The sequence below is a fragment of the Cervus elaphus genome, chromosome 24, assembly GCF_910594005.1.
Source record: "Cervus elaphus chromosome 24, mCerEla1.1, whole genome shotgun sequence".
NCBI lineage: Eukaryota > Metazoa > Chordata > Mammalia > Artiodactyla > Cervidae > Cervus > Cervus elaphus.
Genome location: NC_057838.1, coordinates 41,228,712 through 41,253,916, shown reverse-complemented (window position 1 = coordinate 41,253,916; position 25,205 = coordinate 41,228,712). Strand labels below are relative to the sequence as shown.

The following is a 25,205-nucleotide window of genomic DNA, read 5'->3' as shown; positions in this document are numbered from 1 at the left end:
AAAATATTAGTGCAGTGACCAGGAAGATCTTTCTGCTGACTCTTTGCAGACTGGCTTTGCCTGTAGTCCCCAACTTGATAAAATAGCCTTTCTTCTCATTTCCTTCTCACTACATGGAAGCTAAGATTAATGGATTTTCAAGCATCCTTCTTAATGTATTTCTGAGGTGCCCAGGATCTGCCCTGGACAAGCTTCCTGGAGCTGAAAAGACTGGTGGTCGGTTCTGAGAAATGCTTTACTGAAAGAAGAGTTACTGGGAACATGCAAAAGCAACTGTCTGAGGAATAGATGGCTTGGGCGAGACATTTCAAATACCGCCTCCCCATGCTGCCAACAGGCAGTGACTTATGCCCAACTGCCCGGTTATTTACCAAGGGAAGCCTGTGGCAAGTCTGCACACTGGGGACTTTCTTCTGTAGGCCTTTCATTGCCAAGAGACACCCTGAGAATGTAGAGGTTACGAGCCCCATCACCCAGAGCCAGCTTGCAGAGGGAGTGCTGAATAGAGCTCTCTTTAGGAGACCAAGCCAGGATTACAGTAATTGCAGGCCGGCTGCCGGCTCTCTGGCGACAGTGCCTGATGGAGCTTGCCAGCTGGCCCTGCTAATTACCTGTCGCCCAGGATGGGGAGGAAAACTTGCAAAAGGACTGGAGAGGCCCAGACATAAGGCACTGGAGCATGGCAGGCTGGCATCTCTGGGATCCAGGCCGCCCTGCTGGCCCCACGGCAATAGCTCTGCTGTTGCAGAGAATGACTTGGCATGTTTCTGCCTTGTTCCTCCCAAACAGCTCCCTTTTGTGGGCTTGCCCGTCTCCCCTTCAGAGCAACGAGCCTCTCTACTCTTGAGTTTTCCCCAAGGCACTTCGGGAATTGTTAAGGATGGATTCTTGGGCAGCAGAGCAGAGAGAGGGGGGAGAAGGAGGCCCTTTCTAGACCAGTGATGGCCAACAGGAATTTAACGCAAGCCACAAATGTAACTCAAAATTTTCTAGTAGCAATACTTAAAAAAAAAAAAAAGTAAAAAGAAATAGGTGAAATTGAAATTAGTAAATATTATATTTAACATAATATATCCCAAATATTATCATTAAAACATGAACTGGTATTTTTTTAAGTATTGAGTTGTTTTACATTCTCTCCTTGGTACCTAAATTCCAGTGGGTATGCTACATGCCCAGCTCATCCCAATCAGGATGAAGTGCCAATAGCCACATGGGGCTCGTGGCCACCATACTGGACAGCACAGCTCCAGATAAGTGATAGAAAATATAATGCAAATATACTATTGGCTGGCCTTGATCATACTTGGGTTGTGGACTCTAACTTCCAATCCTTCTTTTCTCCTGGCTTTGGCATTTGCTCTCCAAACCTTAGTTCCTTGTAACTTCACATGTGGGCTGAAGATCAGCAGCACTGACATCACCCAGGAGCTTGTTAGAAACGCAGAAGCTCAGGCTGACGCCCTGACCCACTGGATCAGAATCGGCATTTCAACAATTTTTCCAAGTGATTTGCATGCAGAGTGAAGCCTGTGAAGTGCTGCCCCTGGCTCCCCTCCTTGCCCTGCCCCTCAATGGCACGTGGCTTTTGCTTTAATCTTGGGCTTCCTTGTTGCCTGGATTCCCTTGTCCAACTCCTGAACCTTTGGCTGCCGCCCAGTGTAGATGACACCTGCACTCTCTGCTACCGTCCCCAAGTGGCAGTAAGCCAAGAGAGTGGAAATTTAACAACAAATGAAACAAAATTTGATTACCATTTTCTGAGCACTCACTAAGAGCCAGGCTCTATGCTTAGCACATCTCTTGCATAATTTCACTGAATCCTCTTCCACTTTAGGAGTCTGATGCATTATTATCCTAATCTTACAGATGACATTCTGAGATGACATGACTGTCCATACACAGCTCATTTCTGGTGGAGTGAGAATTAAACCCTGGGTCTACGTGATTGGAAAGTCCATACTTTATGGCTCTGTTCAAAGTCAACTTGTTTTAGTGTGTGTGTCGTGGTAGTAAGTACTTCCTCCACGAGACAGGATTATTCGAATGCAGGTAGTTTATTTGAGAAGGATGGAAACACCATAGCCAAGCAGGAAACATGAGAGGGAAGGGAGAGCAGTCAATAAAGGGTGTATTTTCAAGCCAGCTACCCATGTGGGAGTCTAGAGCTGAGTCCCACTGAAGAAACTCGAAGAGCTAGTAGATGAGAGAGTTGGGATTTTACACACCAAGTCCCATCAGGAATTAGTTGAGGCGTGCTCCCAGAGGGTCCCAACAGCAAGAGAAAGTTCCAAGGCAAAGAAATAGAGGTGCTGGCAGTTGGAAGTCAGCAGCTGAGAGAGGAGGTCTAGTCTAGGTGAGGCTTGGCAGTGTCTGCTGTGATAGACTAGACCCATGGATTCCTCAGCATTACCAACCCAAGAAGGAATGAAATACCTCCTATCAGACACTGACCCACTGATGCTTTCCAATGGCTCCCAGGAAATGCAGGGCCCCCAATTCCTCTTTGTTGGCTTTTGATGACTGATTGGGAAGCACAGCAGTGAAGTCAGGCTCTGTGAGAATTGTGGGATCCTGTCCATCTCCTATCCTGTATTTTCCAGGTAGATAGGCCTGGCTGGGCAGACACATACACCAGCTCAAACACCCCAGCTTCAGCCAGTTTCTTGGTATCTCTGTTTTGGAGCAGATATTACTTTAGGAGAAAATACAAGGGGAAAAAATGGAAGCAGTGACAGATTTTACTTTCTTGGACTCTAAAATCACTGCAGACAGTGACTGTAGCCATCAAATCAAAAGATGCTTGCTCCCTGGAAGGAAAGCTATGATGAATATAGACAGCATATTAAAAAGCAGAGACATCACTTTGCTGACAAAGGTCCATACAGTCAAAGCTACGATGTTTCCAGTAGTCATGTACGGATGTGAGGATTGGACCATAAAGACGGTCAAGCACAAAAGAATTGGTGCCTTCAAACTGTGGTGTTGGAGAAGACTCTTGAGAGTCCCTTGGACTGCAAGGAGATCAAAGCAGTCCATCCTAAAGGAGATCAACCCTGACTATTCATTGGAAGGACTGAAGCTCCAATACTTTGGCTACTTGATATGAAGAGCTGACTCATTGGAAAAGACCCTGTTGCTGAGAAAGATTGAAGGCAAAAGGAGAAGGGGGCTGCAGAGGATGGGATGGTTAGGTTATAACATCACTGACTCAGTGGACATGAATTTGAGCAAACTCTGGAAGATAGTGGAGGACAGAGGAGCCTGGCGTGCTGTAGTCCATGGGGTCAGATTGCAAAGAGTCAGACTCGACTTAGTGACTGAACAACAAATCCACCCCAGGAGAAGTAGGGAGGGAAGAGTTTCTATCATTTATCTATGTATCTACCCACCTTTCTATATATCTAAGTATTTACAGATACACTCTCTCTCTCTCTCTCTTTATATATATATATATATATATATATATATATATATATGGTTTTAGAAGGGACACCCGGCACAAGAGAAACATGTGCCTTGGAAGTGAGAGAGAAGCCCAGCAGGAGGAAAAAGTATAAAAGTTTGGAAAGGATAAGCCTCATTTTGCCAAAGTCAACAAAGATGGGTCTAAGTTGGGTCAGCTTTCTTTCTAGATTCTTTCTATTAATATTACTCTGTGAAAATACTCTATGCCTACGACACTTTAAAATTTTCAGACTGCTATGGATTCATAAGAAGTGAGGAGGGGTTGAAGAGAAAAGGAAGAGAAAGAGGGAAAAAGAGTGGGAGGGAAAGACAAGAGAAAGAGAAGATAAAATTGACCTGAAGACTGAACAGCAAATGTGGTGCATCCCTCTAAAGGGAATGAGGCGGGGCTTCAACCTGTAACTTTGGGTGGGAGAACATAATTCGGCACTGATGGAGAGCAATGTATGGATTCCAGATTTAAAAAAAAGAAAAGCTTTGCTAGAATAGATGTATTTGCCATGGACTGCAAGTAGTAAAGAGAGGAAAAGAGGAAGCAGAGATGACTCTGAGATTTGTCCTGACCATCTGGACAGTGAGGATTCATCCACTTGGGCCCTCTTGTCTCCAACATTGTATATGGCTACACTCAAAGCTTGGCTCTTCCAAAGGGAACCCAAGAGAGCCCCAAACCAGAAATGAACCCCAAAGATCCAAGCCAGGATCCCTACTGGAAACACCTTCTTGCTCCCAACAACAGACACAAGCTCTGAACAGACAGGGTCGGATGAGTCTGTATCCCCACAAAAAGATATACTTAAGTCCTAACTCCCAGTACCGTGGAATGTGATCTTATTTAGAAACAGGTTTTGTGCAGAAGTAACAAAATGAGATTGTTAGGGTGGGCGCTAACCTCATATGGCTGATATTCTTTTTAAAAGGGGACATTTAGACAGAGACAGAAGCACATGGAGGGAAGACAACACAACGATGGAAGGCAAGGGGGCCACTTGAGGATAGGACTGGAGCGATACATCTGCAAGCATGTGCAATGTGTCTGAGGCGACCAAAGGTAAAGAGATGCCTGGAACAGACCCTTTCCTAACCGTTCTAGAGGGAGCCTGACCCTGTCAACACCTCAATTTCAGACTTCAGACTCAATTTCAGACGCCTCGGCCTTCAGAGCTGTGAGACAACACTTTCCTGTTGCTTTCAGCCGCTCGATTCATGGTACTTTGTTACACAGATCTAGCAACTTCTTACAGAAATAGTCAGGTGCAGCTCTCTGTCAAAGTCTGATGGGAGGCTGTAGATCAAATAACCCAGCCTTCTTGTTGCTCTTAGTTTGCGAAACTTGGAGATGTGGGTTTTACACCATTTCTCAGAGTTTCACCGGTAGAATTAAGCTCTAGTCACCTAGAAAGTAAACAGCTTGATAACTCATTCCTTCCCATCCCACTTCTCCACTTCCTACCCATGTTTTCAGGATCTACTAAATAAACAACCCTGCACACAGATCTTACCCCAGCTCTACTTCTAGGAGAACCCAGCCTGAGGGAGAAGTCACCCAGGGCAGTGAATATCTGGCATCCCAGCCACACACACTCTGGTTAGATAAGCTGGCAACCTCTTGAGAAGAATATCCTCTACCAAGTTTGGTTCTAGAATATTTCTGCACAAGTTTTCATGGGATGCAATTGTGCATGAATGGCTCATTCTTCTAAGGGGGTTGAAGGAAAAAACAAAACAAAACACCTTCTTGTTTTACCCTTCACTGGTAGCTCAGATGGTAAAAGAGTCTGCCTGCAATTCAGGATACTCAGGTTCAATCCCTGAGTTGGAGAGATTCCCTGAAGAAGGAAATGGCAAGCCACTCCAACATTCTTGCCTAGAGAACTCCATGGACAGAGGAGCCTGGCAGGCTACAGTCCATTGGGTTGCAAAGAGTCGGACATGACTGGGCAAATATCACTTCACTTCACTTCCCTTCTCTCTGTCCCCAAGCAAGGGACTGCTCAAAGGTTGGGGGAGGGAAGACTTGCTAATTATTGCCTTGATAGTTAATCAATACTTGAAAACAGCAAAGCAGCCATCTTTGTAATGTGCAAGCTTTCTGAATCCAGGTCACACTGTGCTTGTCATAAGTTACAGAAGACAGAAGGATAGGTAAGTTATAGGCTATTTACTATTTAATTACTAGTGGGGTAAGATTGGAGAGATAGAGTTGGAAGAATAATATCATCAAGATCTCAGGGAAAAAAAAAAAGATCTCAGGGAGTAAAATTCCTCTAGCATAGACACACACACACAAGGTTAGTTAAAACATGTCTACAAATTTTGACACTCTTTCCTTGAAAGCTAGAACCTAATTCACCTCCCCTTCATTATGGGTCTAGACATAGTGACTCAGTTGTAACAACTAGCTATGGTGGGTTTGATGATGTATGACTTCCAAGACTAGGTCTTGAAAGGTATTACAGTTTCCTTATTTCTTTCTAGGGACACTCATTCTGGGGGGAGCCAGCTGCTCTGTTGTGAGGTTGCATGAAGCAGTCGGTGGAGAGGCCCACATGGTGAGGGGCTGAGGCCTCCACCATCAGCCGTGGGCTCTCCCAGCCCTAGCTGAACAACTAGGTGCTGACGGCCCCTGAGGACATCGCAGCTCTGAGACCCGCAACCACAGTCCAGCTAAGTCACTCCCAATTCTCAACCCACGAAAATCGTGAGACAGTCAATGTTTGTTGTTTTATACAATATTGTTGTTTATACAATAATGAATACAACTACATACTATTTGATGGTTAGCTGGGATGCGGAGATAGAACAGGAAAGATTCATCATCAAGATCTTGAGGGAGTGAAACAGCTCTAGCACGTGATTCACAGCAGAGATCAACATCTCCTGCGTATATTGTCTCCCAAATCAAGACACCACAGTGAGACAGTTTACAATTAAGAGAATTCTCATGGAACAAGAATGTTTGGGCTGAACAACACTTCAGAGCTGAACTCCTCATGCAAAAAAAAAAAAAAATAGATAAGGAAACCCAGGTCTAGAGAGAATAGGTGATTTCCCCAAAGTTATTATATCTGTTTTGGAGGGTTCCTGGTGTGACTTGGAGGCAACAGGCAAATTGTGGGAAGTTATAGATGCCAGGAATCTCCACATTGTTCAGGGAGTAATTTTTCCTACAACAGCATTGGGGATTCACAAATAGATTTACAAGTTCTAGGAGACAAAGCTGCCTATGGAATTCTAATATAGGATCAACATGTAAAACTGATTTGTTTTTTGTTTAATGAAATTTGTTGGAATCTTGTCTTCAACAAACCGGGAATCCGTAAGCACAGACAGAGAGTAGGTGTTGATTCATATTCAGCTATTTATTGCAAACAATTGGCTTGCCATCTGACAATACCAGCCTTTAAAGGAAGGTTACCGAATGCAAAGACTGAGGAAAAAACTCTCAACCGGAGATGCCTTGCAGTGGCTGCCCATCTATTAAGCATCCCCTTTAGCTCTCAAAAAGATTCCTTTTCAGAAACAATGAGAATTTTACTGTGTGGAGCCCTAATCATTTCAACTTGGTAGAGCCCCTTGCTTAAATGACCAACAACAATTATTTTTGAGTCTGCAAACATCTTAAGAACCAACCAGATACCCAGAAATACTTAAGGAAAAAGCCTTTTTAAAGAGCTCACTCTCTTTTCTCTACCTATTAACATCCTTTTACAAATAGTCCTGGAGTTTAAAAAAAATTTTATTTATTAATTTTTATTGGAGTATGGCGGTAAAGAATCTGCCTATCAATGCAGGAGGTGCAGGAGACTCGGGTTCCATCCCTGGGTTGGAATAATCCCCTGGAGGAGGAAATGGCAACCCACTCCAGTATTCTTGCCTGGAAAATTCCATGGACCCTGGTGGGCTACAGCTCTTGGGGTTGCAAAGAATTAGTTCTGGAGTTTCATGTACTTGACTTTCGCACTTCTGTATGACCCAGTCACTGTCTCTTCTTCCACCCAAATACATACCACTCTCCCCTTAATGAGCACTCCACCTACAGTCATGTTGACTTTTGGGGGGCGTTCTGAAAACAAGATATGTTCTTTCCTACCCCAGGGTCTTTTTTTTTTTTTAACGTGGTATGTTTTAATCTCCTGGTTCTTAAAATGCAGTCTACTAATCAATGTCTCAGTGTTCAAGTCGCAACTCAAATGTCCCCTCCACACAGAAGCTTTCCCTGCTGCTGTGAACACCCCTCCCCTTCCTATCTGTGATGGTCAGTTTTATGTGTTGACTTGGGTAGGCTATATTCTCCAGTTATTTAATAAAACACTAATCTAGGTGTTGATGGGAAGATATTTGGTAGATTAGAGTCTATGATCAGTTTACTTTAAGTAAGAAAGGTTATCTCCCATAATTTGCAGGAGGTGGGGGTGCTGATCCAATCAGTTGAAGGCCTTCAGAGCAGAGGTGAGTTTTCTCTGAAGAACAAGAAGAAATTCTGCCTATGGACAGCAGCTTCATCTTGTGCCCAAGATTTCAAGCCTGCCCTTCCTGATAGCCGGTCCTGTGGATTTTGGAATTTCTTATCCATCACTCATAATTTCTTAAGCCAATTCCTTGCAAAAATCTCTAAAAATAGGTAGCCTACTGGTTCTCTTTCTCTGGCAGAACCCTGAATGATACACTATCCCAGTTAATTCATCTATTTTCTTAAGACTAGTGTTGCCTGACTTAAGAAATAAAAGTACAGAATGCAATTTTGGAAAATACATTCACTAAAAAAAGTGGTCTTTATCCAAAATTTATGTTAACTGGGCATATTATATTTGACCTGGCAGTCCTACTTGTTGCGATTTGAATTTACCTTATTTATAAATTTGCTCACTTACTTACGGTCCATCTCCCTCATCTGGTCTGGAAGCTCCACAAAGGCAGAAACCTGATAGGTAGTTTAAGGCTTCATCCCCAGTCCCTGAAACAGAGCCTGGCATAGAGTGGATATCTAATAAACATTTATGGAGTGAATGAATAAATAAATGAATGTACATCACCTGCATATTCATGCTTTCTGCTTCCAGAGCCCCCAAATCATCCTTCACACACAGAAATCAGGTTTATGTTCATGAGCAGTTGAACGGATGGTCCAAGTTCTGAGAGTATAGGGTCTTCTCATCCATGGTTCTATTTTCCACATCGCTTAGTGTGTTAGTGAGTGTTATGTGAATGACTGTTAGGGTGATTATTTGACTATTTAAGAGCTCTTAGCTCTGATTATTTAGGGAAAATGAGCAGAAACAGGGAAACAAAAGTGCTGATAGCAGTGATAAGCGGCTTGTCTCATAAACTTAGTTTAATCAGGATGATGACGGAAACCACAAGGCATGCCAAATACGGCAAATCTTCAGGCCTGAACAGAAGCTTAGAGAACTTGGTTGCTCAGTTGTGCAATTACGAAAGGGAAAAAAAAAAAAGAGCAATAATCAGAACATGTGTGAAATCCCAGAGCTCTGTCATGGAGGACTGGCTGAAAGTTGAATGAGGAACTTTTAAAAACAATCATCTGGAGCCAGAAACCACTTTTAACAAGTGTATCTACTGTTTGGTTTGGGGCACTGGCCTTTTGTTCTGCCTGAAATTTAAGTTTCAGCTCAAGTACCACCTCTTCCCTGAAGCCTTTCCACATGTCCCTCGGTCCCACCTTCCAGAACATTTCTCTCTCTCTCTCTCCCCTGCAATCCCAAGAGTGTGAGGTTTGCACCTGTTAGAAGCACACATTTGCACTTACACTTATAGTTTAGTCACCTGCTTATAACTGCATCTCCTCCTCTAGGTCATAAATTGCTTGAAAGCAAGAAATTTTATATACTCTACCACACACACCCCAATACCCCAATCAGAGCTGGATGCATAGTGGGTTCAGTTCTATTGGGGAAATTAATGTGGACTTTAAGTTGAAGGGCCTGGGTTCATATCCCAGCTCCACCCTTTGCAATCTGTGTGCCCTTTGACAAGCCACTGCATTCCTTTCAGAGGTGCAGTCTCCTCATCTGTCAAATGGGGACATGAGTACAGGTTAAGGGGTCTTAATGATACAGGTCTCAGCAGAAAACAGTGACCAGAGATGTTGCTTGATTGACTGTCCATGTTAGCCTGAAATGTTCTCAGGAGTTGGAAGAGAATACAATACAATACAAAAGCTTAAGTTTATATTTAGGCAAGAATGTCTCTGGATTCTGGTGGAAGATATCTATCAACCTAACTCTAAACTCTACCAAGTGGGATTGAAATGATCTCTTCCGAAAGAATTCCAGTTCCCCTTCACAAGCTACATGGCCTAAAATCTCCACCATTATGGTCCCTTCCTTGGGCCAAAGCATACTGGCTCTTGACTCCAGGCTGATATCAATGGCCCTCTAGACAGGATAGATAGGTGAAGCTGGGAGAAGAAAAAGGAATGAATCTGGGGCCTGAAATTAAAGATTTCTGCCCCAATTCTGCAATATAGCGCCTATATAATCTCCTACCCCTTCTGGAATTCAGCCTCTCTTGGTTTGCTTTCTCATTTATGAGTCATGCATGATCCCTCAAACACATACACACACACACGGAATTGCTAGAGTATGGTTTCTCAACCTCAGTATTACTGAAGTCCTGGTCCTATAATTCTTCATTGTGGGGAGCTGTCCTATGCATTGCAGAATGTTTAGTGGCATCTCTGGCCCCTACCTTCTCAATGCCGGGAGCTCGCTCTACAAGCTGTGATAGCCAAAAATATCACTATATATACACCAGAGGAGAAAATCATCTAGAGCTGAGAATCATGCAGTAATGACCAAACTCAATAATTTCTATGCAAGCTCATAAATTTGAGAGCCCAGTAGAAGTGTTAGTTATAATTATTTTTCCCTGATTCTGGAGAAAATTAAATTACCCTCTTCTGCAATTCCTTAGCACTTAAAAATAATAATAGCTAAGAATAATTGAATACTTGTTATACTGTGGGCTCTGCTATTGTCTCACTCTGCATACGAGAAGATTCAAGCTCTCAGTGCATACACAGCTTGCCCAGGACAATAGGAGTGCACAGTGGAGGCAAGAGACTTGAACACATGAAAAACCCATGTTTCAACCCATATCGGTTATTTGTAGCTGTGTAACAAATGATCACAACTTAGCCACTTAAAATGGCATACATCTGTCATCTCACACTTTCTGCCATAAGGAGTGTGGAAATGCCTTAGTGGGGTTCTCTGTAAGATTGCAATTAAGGTTTTGGCCGTGACAAGTGTCTCAACTAAATACTCAACTGGGAAAAGATCCACTTTCAAACTCACATGGTTGATGATGGGACCCAGTTCCTGGAAGGCTTTCAGACAGAGACCTCAGTTCCCTGCTTGCTGCCAGCTAGAGGCCACTGTCAGTTTCCTGCCACGTGGGCCTCACTGTAGCATCGTTCACCACATGAGACATGCTTTGTCAAAGCCAGCAAAGGAGACGATCTGTTAGCAAGATGGACATTGTGACCTTACATGATATAAGCATGGAGACTGTATCATCACCTTTGTTCTATTCTATTGGTTAGAAGGAAGCTGCTAGGTGCACTCATACCCCAAGAGTAGGGATTACATAGGTACACAAACCCTAGAAGGCAAGGATCACCAATGCCATCAGCTATGCGCCCAAGGGCTGTTTTGGGGGGTGGCAGTTTTGTTTTCTTTTGCTTTGAAGGTTGTCTTAGTCTGCTCAGGCTGCTATAACAGAATGTCAGACACTTGGTGGATTGCAGAAGAGACATACATTTGTCACAGTCCTGGCGGCTGGGAATTCTAAGATCAAGGCACCAGGTGATACAGTTCTGGTGACAGCCCTTCTCCTGGATTGCAGACGGTTGCCTTCTCACTATGTCCTCATGAAGCAGAAAGAGAGATGTAGAGAAAGAACTTTCTAGTGTCTCTTTTTATAAGGACAATAACCCTCTCTTGGGCACTCCACCCTGCTGATCTCACCTAAATGAAATTATCTACCACAGGCTGTCACCAAGTACCATCAAATTAGGGGTGAGGGCTTCAACATATCAATTTGGACAGCACAAATTCACTCCATGGCATAGCTGAAGCAGTGTATTTTGTGAAAGAAGATGACTGATGTTTCTGAGACACATGATGATTCTTCTGGAGTGGAGATATGCACTGCTGATGACTACTTTATGACACAATTACAGACTGGAGCAGTTGCAACAGAGACAGCATGACCCGCAAAGCTGAAACTATTTACTGTGGTCCTTTACAGAACAAAGTTTGCTGACCACTGGCACAGAGTAGAAAATAATTAGAAACTGAAAAAAAAAAAAATGACAGGCTTGGGTGGATTACAAAAGGAGTGCCATGTGGGGGTGGTTAATGTTTTAGAGGTTTTGTGGGAGGGGTGAAGAGGAAAGGAAGAAGAGGTGAGGAATAAAAGAAGGAAATGTGATAGACTTCAAAAATAAACTTGATCTCGCTGGCATGCTGCCTCAGAAGACTGAGGCTGGGGTAATTAAGTAGTGAAATTACAATGAAGGAAAATGGTCCACCAAAAGAAACTAAGGCAAGAAATCCAAAGTGGGTCTAATGAAGACAGAAAAATCACACTGAGAGTTGCGCATCAAGTGCCTTAATTTGCAGAAACCATGTTGCTTCCTCGTCATCCTCCCTCTGAAAAGAATTCTCCTGTGCACGCAAGGCACACAGCATTTGCTAAGTTCTATGCGCCAACATCAGGCTCCCAACAAGCCTTTTCTCTTTTGCTTTTTCCTCAGTGGAAATGAGTACATGCCAAGGGTGAGGCTTGTGTGTGGGTTTGGAACTTGCACAAAAACACAGCTAGATGAGCCTTATTTATTTTATGATCACTTCTTCCATCACTGTGCATACATCATATCAGGTGATGGTGCCTGTCGCAGGTCCCTAGTTACCGGCTCCACGTGTTCTGTGGCCTAAACAAAAAAGCAAAGGACAAATAAGAAGCAAAGACCCACTCAGGGTCCGGGACATGAATAGAAACTGATGTCCCCTTCAAAAACAGCTCACTTTGTAAATAGGAAGAAATAAACCATTCAAAAGACGCTTGGAAACCATGGACTGGAGTCTGGCTATTGGAGTGGAACCTGTTTGGGGTTTGGGATTTGGGGTTTGGGTGGGGATGTCAAGTCAAATGTTGTGGTGACTCCCTAAACACACACAGACTGTTTCGATATCAGATTTGAATATCCTGCACCTTGCCTCACTTCCAGCGGTGTCTCATCCCCAAACCGCCGAGCCAAGAACCCTGGACAGTTTGCTCTCTGTCCTGACAGACTTTTTGGAGTTAGCTGGCAATGGATTCTATTTCAGGAAGTCAGACCAAATAAAAATCATTCCAACTAAAAAGCGCCGCTGGGCAAGTAGAACAGCAAGTGCCCACCACACACAAAACAGACCAACCACCAAGTTTAGCCTTCCCTATGTGTTGTTGATGGCAGAGTTACTGCCTTGGAGTCTAGAGTGATTCAATGGTGTGAAAGTTGTCTGGTGAATTCTGCTGAGAGGATTTTACCCACATATCACAAGACATTGTGCTGAACTTATCAGCCACAACAGACCAGAGCAGTAAAGGAGTCTAAAAGTGATTTCAAATACTATGGAACCCAGTTATCTGTGGCTTATGAACACTGAGACTCATGTGATCACCAGATATATTTTGAGAGCCACCCCCTACTCAAGCCCTCTGAACGTTCTTGGGTAAGAGTTTGAATTTGGGGGCTTCTGGTGGTGGATGTCTCATCTTATTCAGGGAGCTGGGTTCTAAATTTTCACAAAGATGAAAAGGCTGTACAATTAAAATGGCTCTTGGAAAATCCCTCCTAATGCCCACAAATGCAGTGAGATGTGAGTAGGAAGTCACACTGTCATAGCCCGCTGGGTGGGGTGGATGGACGGAACAGCTGCACTGTGGAAATTGTTCCTCCCTTCTCTGTTCTTTGTGAAGAGGGTGTGGAGGTGAATTCACTTTAGTCAAATGTGTAGGTTATGTAACTTCAGCTCCCCTGGAAGAGTTGGCACACCCTACAAACACCAGGTGGTAGTTGTTGTTTAGTCACTAAATCACGACCAATTCTTCATGATCCCATGGACTGTAGTCAACCAGGCTCCTCTGTCCATGGGATTCTCCAAGGCAACAATATTGGAGTGGGTTGCCATTTCCTTCTCCAGGGGATCTTTCTGACCCAGGGATGGAGCCCATGTCTCCTGCATTGGCAGGCGGGTTCTTTACCATTGAGCCACACAGAAAATGCCAGGCACTAGTGGGCTTTGTGGAGGAAAAGTTCCTGACCACCAGGAACCATTAAGTTTTTCACTGCTTGATAACAGAGACCCTGCCTTTTCTCATCCACTATAAACAGGACCAGTGTCTTCTACCACTTTTCCTTCCTTTTTTTCCTCCTAAATAGACTGATTCAAGCTTTTCTCTCTCTCTTTGCCTCTTTCTGTTTAGCTTTTCCAAACCAAATGTGTATACTCAATGTTTCCTATAGGGACAATGCCCTGAAATTTTAGACATCTCCAAAGAACTCCTGCAGCACTGATGGAGGCATCTGAGTATGGGATTAACAGTTTCCCCAGGCAGCAGCCAATTTCTAGAAGTTAGAAGGTTACAGGTGGCTAAATGGACTTGATTGTTCAGATTCTTATAGCTAAAATTGCCAGAAACAAGCTCCAAGCTTAAGTTAAAAAGGGAATTTTTTTTGACACATGCAAATGAAACAACTGCATGTGGTATTGACTATGGGATTCTAGTGGTACAAGTAAGAAGGATCTCTCTCTCTCCAAAATTCAGCTTCTCTTTTCCTTTATGAGTAGGGCTCATTCTCTTCCATGACAATAGGGCTTCATTCATGTCTGGGGGTTGGACGAGCTGCATGCTTCACTCATATCCTCACATCTTTGCATCTTCAGAGGAAAAAGAGTTCTCTCTTCTGAGACCAAGAGGAGGACTCAGATAGGCTATGCCCAGGTCACATGACTCCTTAGCCCAATGACTAGGGATGCAGGGAGGGGACACTGTGGATTGGCCAGACCTCAATCCCATGCCTGCCCCTGAAGCCAAAAGAGAGGACCTAAGGAGACTGTCAGCCTGACAAGTATTATATGGAACTCTATGAAGACAAGCAATTTCCCAAAGAAGATGACAGGAGAGTGCAGGTACAAATACGAAGGAGGAAAGACTTCTGTGTGGAAGAAACAACAAATGTTCACCTTGGGGTCCTAAGAAAAATACATGGAAGACAGACTGTCTTACTCCTACCATCCTAGACTCAACTCAACATTTAATGAACCTGTGGGTTCAAATGGTTTTACCAGCATTATTTATGGTACAATCTTGCAACTCATCTGTGCCATTTTAGCCCCTGGCCTCAAGTAGTTATTAGTGAACAGAAATCCTCAACTTGGACAAAGCAGGAAAGCTTATTCTCCAATTCCATTATCTACTCGCTTTGTAAGCCAAGGTTTTGCGAGTTTTCTAATGACAGAGGTTTACCCTGAAAAGAAACACAGGCACCCAATGCCATAATTGCTTGCCATTCTTGTAGCTATTTCTTTTGGCAGCTCCTTGCACTACGTGCATTATCCATCATTTACCACAGTGCGCACAGACAGTCTGCTGTCTATCTGGCACTTAGTCATCAGCCAAAGGTCACGCTAGTCTTTCTTCTCTTTCTTCCTCCCTCCCAGGAAGTATGGCCCCTGGACTAGCAGCCCCTGCGTCACCTAGGAATGTATTTTGAAATTCAAATTCTTGGACTCTATCCCAGACCTACTGAGTCCAAAAGAGAAAGAGTGGGGGTTGCAGTAACCTGTATTTTACCATGCTTTCCAGGTGATTCTGATGTTTAAGGTTGCTGAATTCTACAACCTATAATATATAGGTAATATAATACTCTGTTGTCATACTGATCTCATAACTCTCCAACATATGCTTCTTTTTGATTCCTGCCTCAAACTCCCCATTGTCTACATAATAAACTATACACCCAGTTTAGTCATCCAAGGACCTGAGGAATCTCATTTCCCTAACTTACTGCTTATTCATATATTTCTTGTTACAAACCTCATTTACTTATTTATTGAGCACTTACCATGAACCAGTCTTCCAGGCAGGCACCTTAGAAGTGGATCCTCCAGCCTCAGTTGAGCCTTCGGGTGACTGCAGCCCTGGGTGATATGAGATGGAAACCTTGTGAGAGATGCTGAGTCAGAATCTCCAAACCAAGCCACTCCACAGAAACGTCACAAATAAGGAGTGATTATTCTTATTGTTTGAAGCCCCTGTACTTTGGAGTTACTTGTTACGCAGCAATACATAACTAATATATTAGAGTGTAAGCCTTCTCCCTCACAAATATACAAGTATACATGGAATTTACTGGTAAGGGTATTTGGTAGGAAAGGGTGGCTTTATAAGTATGGAATGACAAACCCGAGGTTTAGAAGCTTTGCCAAGGTATGTTGCCATCAATGTTAAAGAGTCTGTAAAAGAAGCAGTGAGAGAATCAACTGCCACCATTTGAATTGCACAGGGCTTTGTCGGTGTCCTTCTCTGAGTACGGCACTGTGTCACAGACTTAACGTAGTAGTTTCCCAGGGTTGCCACGACAAAGCACCACAAACTGGGCATCTTAAAATAACAGAAATGTATGCTCTCATAGCTCTAGAGGCTAGACATCTGAAATCAAGGTGTTGGCAGGACCACCATGCTAGGAGAGGATCTGCCCCATGCTTCTCTCCTAGATTCTGGCATTGCCAGGGATCCTTACCCTGACTTGGTTGGCATGCACATCATCAGTCTCTGCCTGTGTTGTCAGGCAGCATTCTCCCTCTGTCTTCATGTCACCTTCCTTCTGTGCAAGTCTGTCTCTGTGTCTCTACTCCTCTTCTTACAAGGACACTGGTTACACTGGATTAGGGTCTGCCCTAAAAACCTCACCTTAACTTGTTACATCTGAGAAGACCCCATTTCCAAATAAGGTCAAAGTCACAGTACTGAGGATTAAGACTTCAGCAGATTTTAGTGGGGGCAAGATTCAACCTAGAATGCTTAGAGACAGCTAAGATGAATCAGATTCATTTCCCACCATGATGACTAGAGATCCATTCATATCTAACCATCACCCACATGGCAAAGACAAGCATCATTTGGGACTACCTCACGGACTGAGAGGCAATGTCATTGGCCTTCAAAGGATGAGTAGCATTCCAGGTACATGAACCACAGTGAGCAAAAGTAAGAAGTCCAAAAGGCAGAGCAATATTCCTCCATGTTGAGGAATGTGGAGTTGCTCTGTGCTTGACCAGGAGCAAAGATTTGTAGCCAGTGGCTACAGCCTTTACAGCCTGGTGGCTCAGTCGGTAAAGGAACCACTTGCAATGCAGGAGACCTGGGTTTGATCTCTGGGTTTGGAAGATCCCCTGGAAAAGAGAATGGCCATCCACTCCAGTACTCTTGCCTGAGAATCCCCATGGACAAACGAGACTGGCAGACTGCAGTTCATGGGGTCACAAAGAGTCGGACAAGACTGAGCTACTTAAGAACAGCACAGGGAGGTAGTGCGGGCTTCCCAGGTGGCACTAGTGGTAAAGAACCCACTGCCAATGCAGGAGATGTTAAGAGATGTGGATCCAATCCCTGGATCAGGAAGATCCCCTGGCAAAGGGCATGGCAACCCACACCAGTATTTTTGCCTGGAGAACCCCATGGACAGAGGAGCCTGGCAGTTCATAGAGTTGCAAAGAGTTGCACACAACTAAAGCAACTTAGCATGCACACAGGAAGGTACTGATTGCTAATCTAAGGAATGTGCATGAGATTCATGGAACAGACACCACCAATGCCCTGCCCATAACCCCTCAAATCTCTACCGTGTCTATGCCTGAGGTCAAGTGAAGGTGGGGCTTATGGGACCTGCAGGCAACCCACAGTGAGGCAGCCCCTGCTGCCCAAGGGCAAGTTTCTGGGGGAGGTTGCAGGTGAGAGCCTTCAGCTGCAACAGTGCAGGCAGCAGCTGAGAAATGGGGGTGAAAAACGACCCAGTGGGATCTGGGTGAATACCCCAGCCTTTGCTATACTAGGGAGAATCCAGGTGTTGAGGTCCTGGCAGCAGGTGGAACTAAAGCGATGGAGACTTGAACGCAAGTCTGGGCTGAAGATGTGGGTTTGGGATTCATCCAAATATGGGGATATTAACACCCAGGAGTGAGTGAAATCAGATAGACAGAGCAGGAATTGTTCAAAGACGGCCAGAAGACAGAAATTTAGAGAAATCTAAGTTAAAGGGATCAGTGTGCATGTATCTACTTAATCGGGCAGCTCCAGGCACTAGATATGGAGAAGGCAATGGCACCCCACTCCAGTCCTCTTGTCTGGAAAATCGCATGGACGGAGGAGCCTGGTAGGCTGCAGTCCATGGGGTCGCAAAGAGTCAGACACGACTGAGCAACTTCACTTTCACTTTTCACTTTCATGCATTGGAGAAGGAAATGGCAGCCCACTTCAGTGTTCTTGCCTGGGACTGAATAAAAAGAGTCATCCCTGTCCTATACAACTGAGGTTCATTTTCATAGCGGACATTTGAGAGACACAGGTCTTTGCTCAAAAAATGTGACCCAGATTAGAGCAGAGCCCAGGCTCCTGGATTTGGATTTTGACTTAACCACTTATTTAACTGAAACACTCTGAACAAATTATTATTTGCTTTTTTTGAGTTCCAATTTGCTAATCTATTAAATGGCAAGAATAAGAGTACCCACCTAAAAGAGCTGGTAAGAACATGCAATGAGACAGTACATGTAAAGAGGTACTATGGTCAATGAGGGGTGGGGTGTGGGTGGTATTTGTGATCAGGTGAGACCTTAGGGGTCTCTCGGGTTATCCGTATGGTACCAAAAAGCACAGGCTCTCAGAGTTCAAATCCTGGCTGGGCCACCTACTAACTCTAAGATCTTGTGTTCAGTTTCCCTTTGGGTAAAATGGGGACGTACATAATACCTATCCATCCTATGCGGCTGTTATGCGGATTAAATAACTTAATACACGTAATATGCTTAGAACGGTACCTGACATTTAGTGAGCAACTTTCTCCCAGGAAAATTCTCATCACTCTCCACTGCTGGACGCTCTGTTATTATGGTTCTGCTCAGCACTAGCTGCACTATACATCATGCTTTCAGCCACCAGTCTTCCAGGAGAAACATCACTGGCCATTCCCCCCAAAAGGAAGGATTTTGCTAAACAGACTGAATTTCCTTCTGCAACAAAAACTCCTCAAAGATAAACAAGCTAAGCCCCCAGCCATGTCACATTGTAACTTGGCTATCTGTTAGCTGACAGAATGCCTGCTTTTCATATTGGCACAATCAGTCACATCTAGTTTCCAAGTGTGTTCCTGCTGCCCTGGCGGTGACCAGCAGGGGAGGATGGGGACCAGGGCTTACTGCCCTGCATTCTGCTCTACATTTGAAACCAATCTTGCTTCTCACATTTCTCCTCTCTCCCTTACTCCTATGTTCCCCAGCCCCACAAACTGTTCTCACCCAAGGCTTGGGAAGATGAAGTTTTGTTCTTGCTTTATTTAAAATGAACAGAAACTAAATCATCTAGATTTACAGGTTTCCCCCACTATCTGAAAGTAGAATGAAGCTTTCCTAAGCTGAACTGGCTGTAAAGTAAAGAAGCAATTACCTCAGGACACATCTTGATAATGGATGCACAAGATAAGTTAAGATAAAGCACAGATGCTCGTGAATGTAGTTCAAAGTTATGGTGGCCTGATGCTGAGATGCTGAGTGTGGCTCCTGAAAGAGCTGGGTGGTGTCCCTCATGCTGCCTCTAAGACAACTCACTTCAAAACCAACCCTGAACTGTATTCTAACTTTTAGTCTTTTCTGGTTAAAGCAAAAATCCTCTCTGGATTTCATTCAGTTACCAAAAACAAGTACTAATGTAGGTGTTTTGTAAAAAGTAGTGTAAAACGAGCTTTTGACAAGAGGATACCTGGGTCCCCTTTAGTGCCCAGTTGAGTGTATACCAGTTTTGTTCCTTTCAAAGGGCAAGCATTGTTTGTTTATTGGTATGCCTATAGCATCCAAAGGAAAAAGATTGACTGATTACCACCTCTTTCCAGAATATTCTTGCGTAGTGCAGTCCAACAGAACTTTCTGCAATGATTCAATGATTTTTATTTGTGCTGCTCAATATGGTGGTCACTAGCTGCAAATGAGCACTTGAAATATGGCTGTTGTGTCTGAGAAGCTGAATTCTTACTTCATTTAAGTCTAAATAACCACTCGTGGTTAGTGGCCACAATATTAGTGTGATTCTAGAGCTGTGATTTTCAAATCTTAATGCAGACAGAAATCAGCCTTATGAAAATGCAGATTCTGAATCAGCAGGTTTGGGGTGGGGCCTGAGGTTCTGCATTTCTAACAGCCTCCTGGGAGGCTGATGCTGTGGGTCCCTGGTCTACTCTTTGCATAATGAGGGGCTGTGATTCTCAAATTCAACGGCTGCTTGGGCTCCCCTGGGGAGCTTTAAAAATTACTAACGCTTGGGTCTGACCTCTAGAGATTCTGACACAATTGGTCAACTTGTGGCCTGGAGACGGAGACATTTAAAAACCTCCCGGGGTTGATTTTAGTGGACAGCCAAGGTTGGAGGCACCACATGGCACCGCCAATGACCTACTTAAGGTTTTTTAAAATAACCGTCATCCCAGAGAACAGAATGCTAGCTTCAGAATAATCTCTGAAGGGATCTTCTTGGTACACGGCCAAACCTTAGAGAGTTTAGACTGATTTTGCCCATCCAGACTAGAAATGTTGGAAATGTTTTTCACAGTCAATCCAATCCAAGCTGGTGCGGCTGTAAAGAGCCAAGTGGGGTGGGAAGTACAGAGCTGGGAGACCTGTGGGAATCACCCCAGGAGATGCTGAGCCTATATCTGTCTGTTCTCCCAGGTCCCCAGTGGGCTATATCACTCCACATCCCCACAGGTGCTGACCTATCCTACAAGAGACTGAAGACCACAAAAGTTCAGGTCATGAACTCTGCAGTCAGAATACTGAGGTTTAATTCTAATTCTGATGTTTATTAGGTCTGTGATTTGAGCAAGTACCCACAAGTACCTGGGCCTTGATTTTCTCACCTATAAAATGGGAATAAGTACAGTACCTTCCTCCCAAAGTTGTGTGAAGCTTGGTAAATTTCTCAGAACTTTGTGAACTGTTCAGCTGTTATTATTACTTCATCACATCTTTGTCTCATCCCCTGTGTTTGAATCTCACTGAACAACTTCTAGCTCATTAAACCCACCATACTCTAATTCACCACAGGGCCTTTGCACATGCTAGTGTTTCCTGCATGGAATTATTTGCTTCCCCTTTAGACCTAGTTAATGCCTTCAGATCTTTCTTAGATCAGTCCAACTCTCACGTCTCCTGGGAAATGTCTCGTCTTTCTTAGCCCCATATGTCTAATCTTTCTCAGCCCCCTTATGAGAACTTGGTTTGGCTCATTCATTCAATAAACATTATTTGAGTACCTCTTATGTACTATGTACTGTTTCAGCTCTGATAATACTGCAGAGAACAAAAAAGACAAAAAAAGACAATCCTTGTTCTCATAAAGCTCACATTCTGGGATAGATGGACCATAAAAAATGAAACAAAATAAAAAAAAGAAAAGAGGTACGGATGGCCACTGAAGTCCTCCAAGAATAGTGATGATTGCAAAAACAGAAAACCTGGAGGAGGTAGGGAGCAAGTCATGTAGACAGTTGAGGGAAAAGCATTCCAGCCAGAATGAATGGCAGATGACAAGGAAAAATTGCAATGTCACATTTTGTGACTCACCAATTAATCTCTAATGCTCAACATAGATTATAAACTCAGTGGCTCGGGGTGGGAATCACACGTTTTTGTTTTCAGCACTCAGCTACTTGGCATGCAGTGGGTGCTCACTTAATATGTTGAATGAATGCACTCATCGGGTTTTCCAGAATTTCTGGATAATGTGTGTGTTAGGAGGTGGGAGTGGAGAAGTGAAGTAGTTGTCTGTTCCCTGAAAAGTCTGCTGCCAACCTCACTCGTTCTCACCTGTTGAAAGTAACTGTTGGGAGAAAAATCTCTTGAAACGGAGTATTATTCCCTTCTACTTCACATTTCCTTTCAATGATCTTCCTTCTGCCCAGTCAGAGGGATCCATCACCCTGGAAAGGATTAGGACGACTGTGTGGCAGGAATGCAGAGAGGGGAAGAGAACTGATGTTCCAAATTTAACTCCTGAAACAGGCACTTGAAGCCCATTTCTGAGAATTCAAAAGTCATGAAAGGCAAGGCTTCTGATGTATAAAACTGGTGTTTTGTGAAAGGAAAACATTTAATAAATTCACAGAACAGTTTTTTTTTTCTTCCTCCAAATCAAAAGGCAAAGCTGTGAAGGAGAGGACATGAATTTATATATAAGAAATGCATTCAAAAGCAAGCTGTAGGGGACCCAGAGTGGCTGGGAGGGAGGAGGGGCCAATGGGGAAGGTAAAGCTTTCAGCATCAGAGTTGGTCTGGCCCATTGTGTCAATCAGAATCCCCGCAGAGCGTTCAACCAAAGACTGTTCAGCTAGGAGACCATTATCAGAGGGGTGACAGGGTGAAAAGAATTACTAAGGGAGGTGGAGACACCCTGAGACAAGCAACACCGGGAGGCCTAACAAGCCTCAGCCTGAAGGGGCAGGAGGCAGTGTTTGATCCCAGGTAGAGCTGGTACCCAGGAGGAGCTGCCTGAAGCTGCAGCCACTGCCTGAGCCCCAGTGCGGAGGCAGGAAGAAGCAGAGCAAAAACAATCCCACTTTCTCTCCTCCCACCCTCCCAGCTCCTGCTGGTGCCTCTGCTTGGCCCGAGTACCTATTGTCTACAGGTGTTTCGGGGTGTCCTACACCATGCCTCCAGGCTCTCTGCTGAGTCCTGTGTGGTATTTGACTCTTTGTGACACCATGGACTGTAGACCACCAGGCTTCTCTGTCCATGGAATTTTCCAGGCAAGAATACTAGAGTGGGTTGTCATTTCCTCCTCCAGGGGATCTTCCCAACCCATGGATCAAACCTGCGTCTTTTACATCCCCTGCACTGGCCGGCAGATTCTTTACCACCAGGGCCACCTGGGAAGCCCTGTGCTGAGTTCAACCACAGTGAAAACTCCTCATAAGCTCAGACTCCCACTGACAGCATCCCTCCTTCAGCACAACTACTTTCCTCTCTGAGCATCTCTAAAGGTGGGGAACCCGTTCAGCCATTGTGTAAGTTAACCCCAGAAGTGAGGGCAGTTTGAGCCTTCATAAGCAGCTCTGGGAGCTGCAGTGGGACCAAAAGCTCCCACTGGGCCATTCCTAGGAGGGGCATCTGGGACCCTTCTCAGAGGTCCCAGCAGGATCTTTGGCTTTGGCTCTCCCTCTTTTCTGGCCCCCTTACTCCAGAGCTCTGCTACTGGTTGAGTTCTCTGAAAGCAGTCTCTGAGACAGAATTTGGGGTATGCAGTTTTATCAAGGAATCAACACCTATAATAGGAATACAACAGAAGCAGGCTTGGACTGAAGGAGAAGCTAAGATATGATGCAAAATCAACAAAGCCCTGGGCTGCCTGGGAGAAGCTCGGAGCAAGTCCTGGGTGTCCCCTGTGGAGCTGAATGGTCCCCCAGTCTCACTCAGGCTCTGAGACGGGTGCACAGGAGGATGCCAGCATCCCCAGGAACGGCAGGCATGACCTCAGACGGCCCAGTGGTGCTCTCTCTGCAGCTGGAGCGGACCCTGGAGGCTCTGGCAGTGGGGCAATCACTCCTTCTTTGAAGGGGGATCTGAATGGGCATCTCCATGTCCCCTACAACCTTTGAGAAACCAACAGTGCTCAAGTCCTGACATGAGGCTCTGCTCCTGGGGAAGCCAAAACAAAGACAGTGGGTGAGGCACAGCCAGGATCCAGGTCCAAGGGCACTGAGCCAGGGGTAGCAGGGAGGAGGGGAGAGAAGGGCAGAGACTAGTGTGTCCATCCCACATGGATGGATCACAGCCAGTCTGGGGAACCGCAGACAAGTTCAGCGAGATTAAGGCTGCCCTCCTCTTGGACTGAGTTCTCCCACACGAACACTGCCTTCCTGTGTCAAGGCAAACCTCTGTAGATGCTCAGAGGACCCTGCAAGGTGCAGTCTTCCAGCCCTTCCTCGGGAGGATCAAAAGAGAACATTCAGAAATCACCTTTTAATTGCCACCTAGGTGAAATCTACTTTCACTTGGAAATGGTTAAATTTAAAGCTTTTACAACATTACAGCAAAGAAAGCATCATCCAGTGAAAGCTTGCTATGACTTCTGGCATTATCCTTTGCATTTACGATGATTACTTCATTTAACAGATGAGGAAAATGTGACTCAGAGAGTTTAAGTAACCTACCCCAAGTCACACAGCCAAAAAGTGACAGAGCCAAGATTAAGAAACATACCAATTGAAGCAAATGCCACATGTTTGGCACTGAAAGGCACATTCCCAGTAAGTTCTCTGTACATACATTCCCCCCATCACACGCCCTGAGGCAGAGCAGTAGGCTGGGCTGGTGGTTTTTCCATCCATCTGGGATGCCCAAATCAAGCTGGATTTCCAGCAGCTTCTCACGTACTACCTGCCTGTCTTCAATCACTCTGTAACAACCCCTGCCTTGTTCATCACTGCTTTTCCTTCTCTGCCTTCTCTAATTTCTCTCCATATCCTTTATGATGAGCCATGGTATACAGGGTGATTTACAGCCTCTGCTCTCATCTGCCTAGGGTTTTGAAAAAAAAGGAGAAGAATTAAATTGGATGGAGCACTCCAGGAATCTGTCTCCAGCTTTCAGACCCTCTCTTTACCCAGTGATGCATCATGCTGCGTTCTAATGGCTTCGTAATGGGCACCTTAATCTGCCATTAAACTGACTCTAGAAGTGCCCCTCACTGGTCACCTTGGCCATTGGTCTGCTTGCTGACTCAGGGCATCAGAAGGTGGGGCCCATTCCGAGATTGGTGAGGTCCTAGGAGGGAGGGTTTCCTGTCTTCTGGGGTCACAACTGCAAATGCTGATGAGGACCAAAAAGGTAATCCAGGTGAGTGAAGCTGGGGGGGCAAGGGCTCTGGTGACCTGTATAAACGAGCAGTCTCAGCTCAGCCCTCTATCCCCCACCCCAACCCTGTAACTGTTGACTTGCAGGGATCCTGGCCCAGCTCTTCCCATGTCTCAACACAAGCCAGGAATGCAGAATTTTATGTATCATCTCCCCCTTTTTAAAATGTCAGCATCTATTTTAAAACATTTTTAAACACTGGCCAGGCCAAATAAAACATGTCAGCTGGCAGCTTTAGTCCCAACTGTGAACTCTGTCTCAGAGAGACCCAGAGACTCCTGCTGAGTCTTTCCTGGCCCCAGAGATTCCCTACAGCTCTGCTCAGCATGAATAAGAAAATAAGAAATCGGTCACTCCAACTACCCAATTAGCAGCCGCTGCACATTCCTTTCCTCTCCCCACTGGAAGGAAGGAAAAAAAAAAAAATGAACAGGAGAATCCAACCCTGTTTTGATTTGGATCAAACTGGGGATGTTACCACCTATTTGAGGTGCTCTGGGGCTTGTGTTCTGGAGGCCAGCGCTGGCCCCTGTCTCAGTCTGA

At 44.7% G+C, this 25,205-nt stretch overlaps 1 long non-coding RNA gene across 1 annotated transcript in view; it reads right to left on the bottom strand.

Moving 5' to 3' along the window:
- Window positions 1-25,205, bottom strand: part of LOC122683272 — a 230,958-nt gene that overhangs the window by 123,117 nt on the left and 82,636 nt on the right. Inside the window, exon 2 of the long non-coding RNA XR_006337666.1 lies at window positions 15,608-15,683. This is a non-coding gene — a long non-coding RNA (uncharacterized LOC122683272). The remainder of the gene's footprint in view (window positions 1-15,607; window positions 15,684-25,205) is intronic.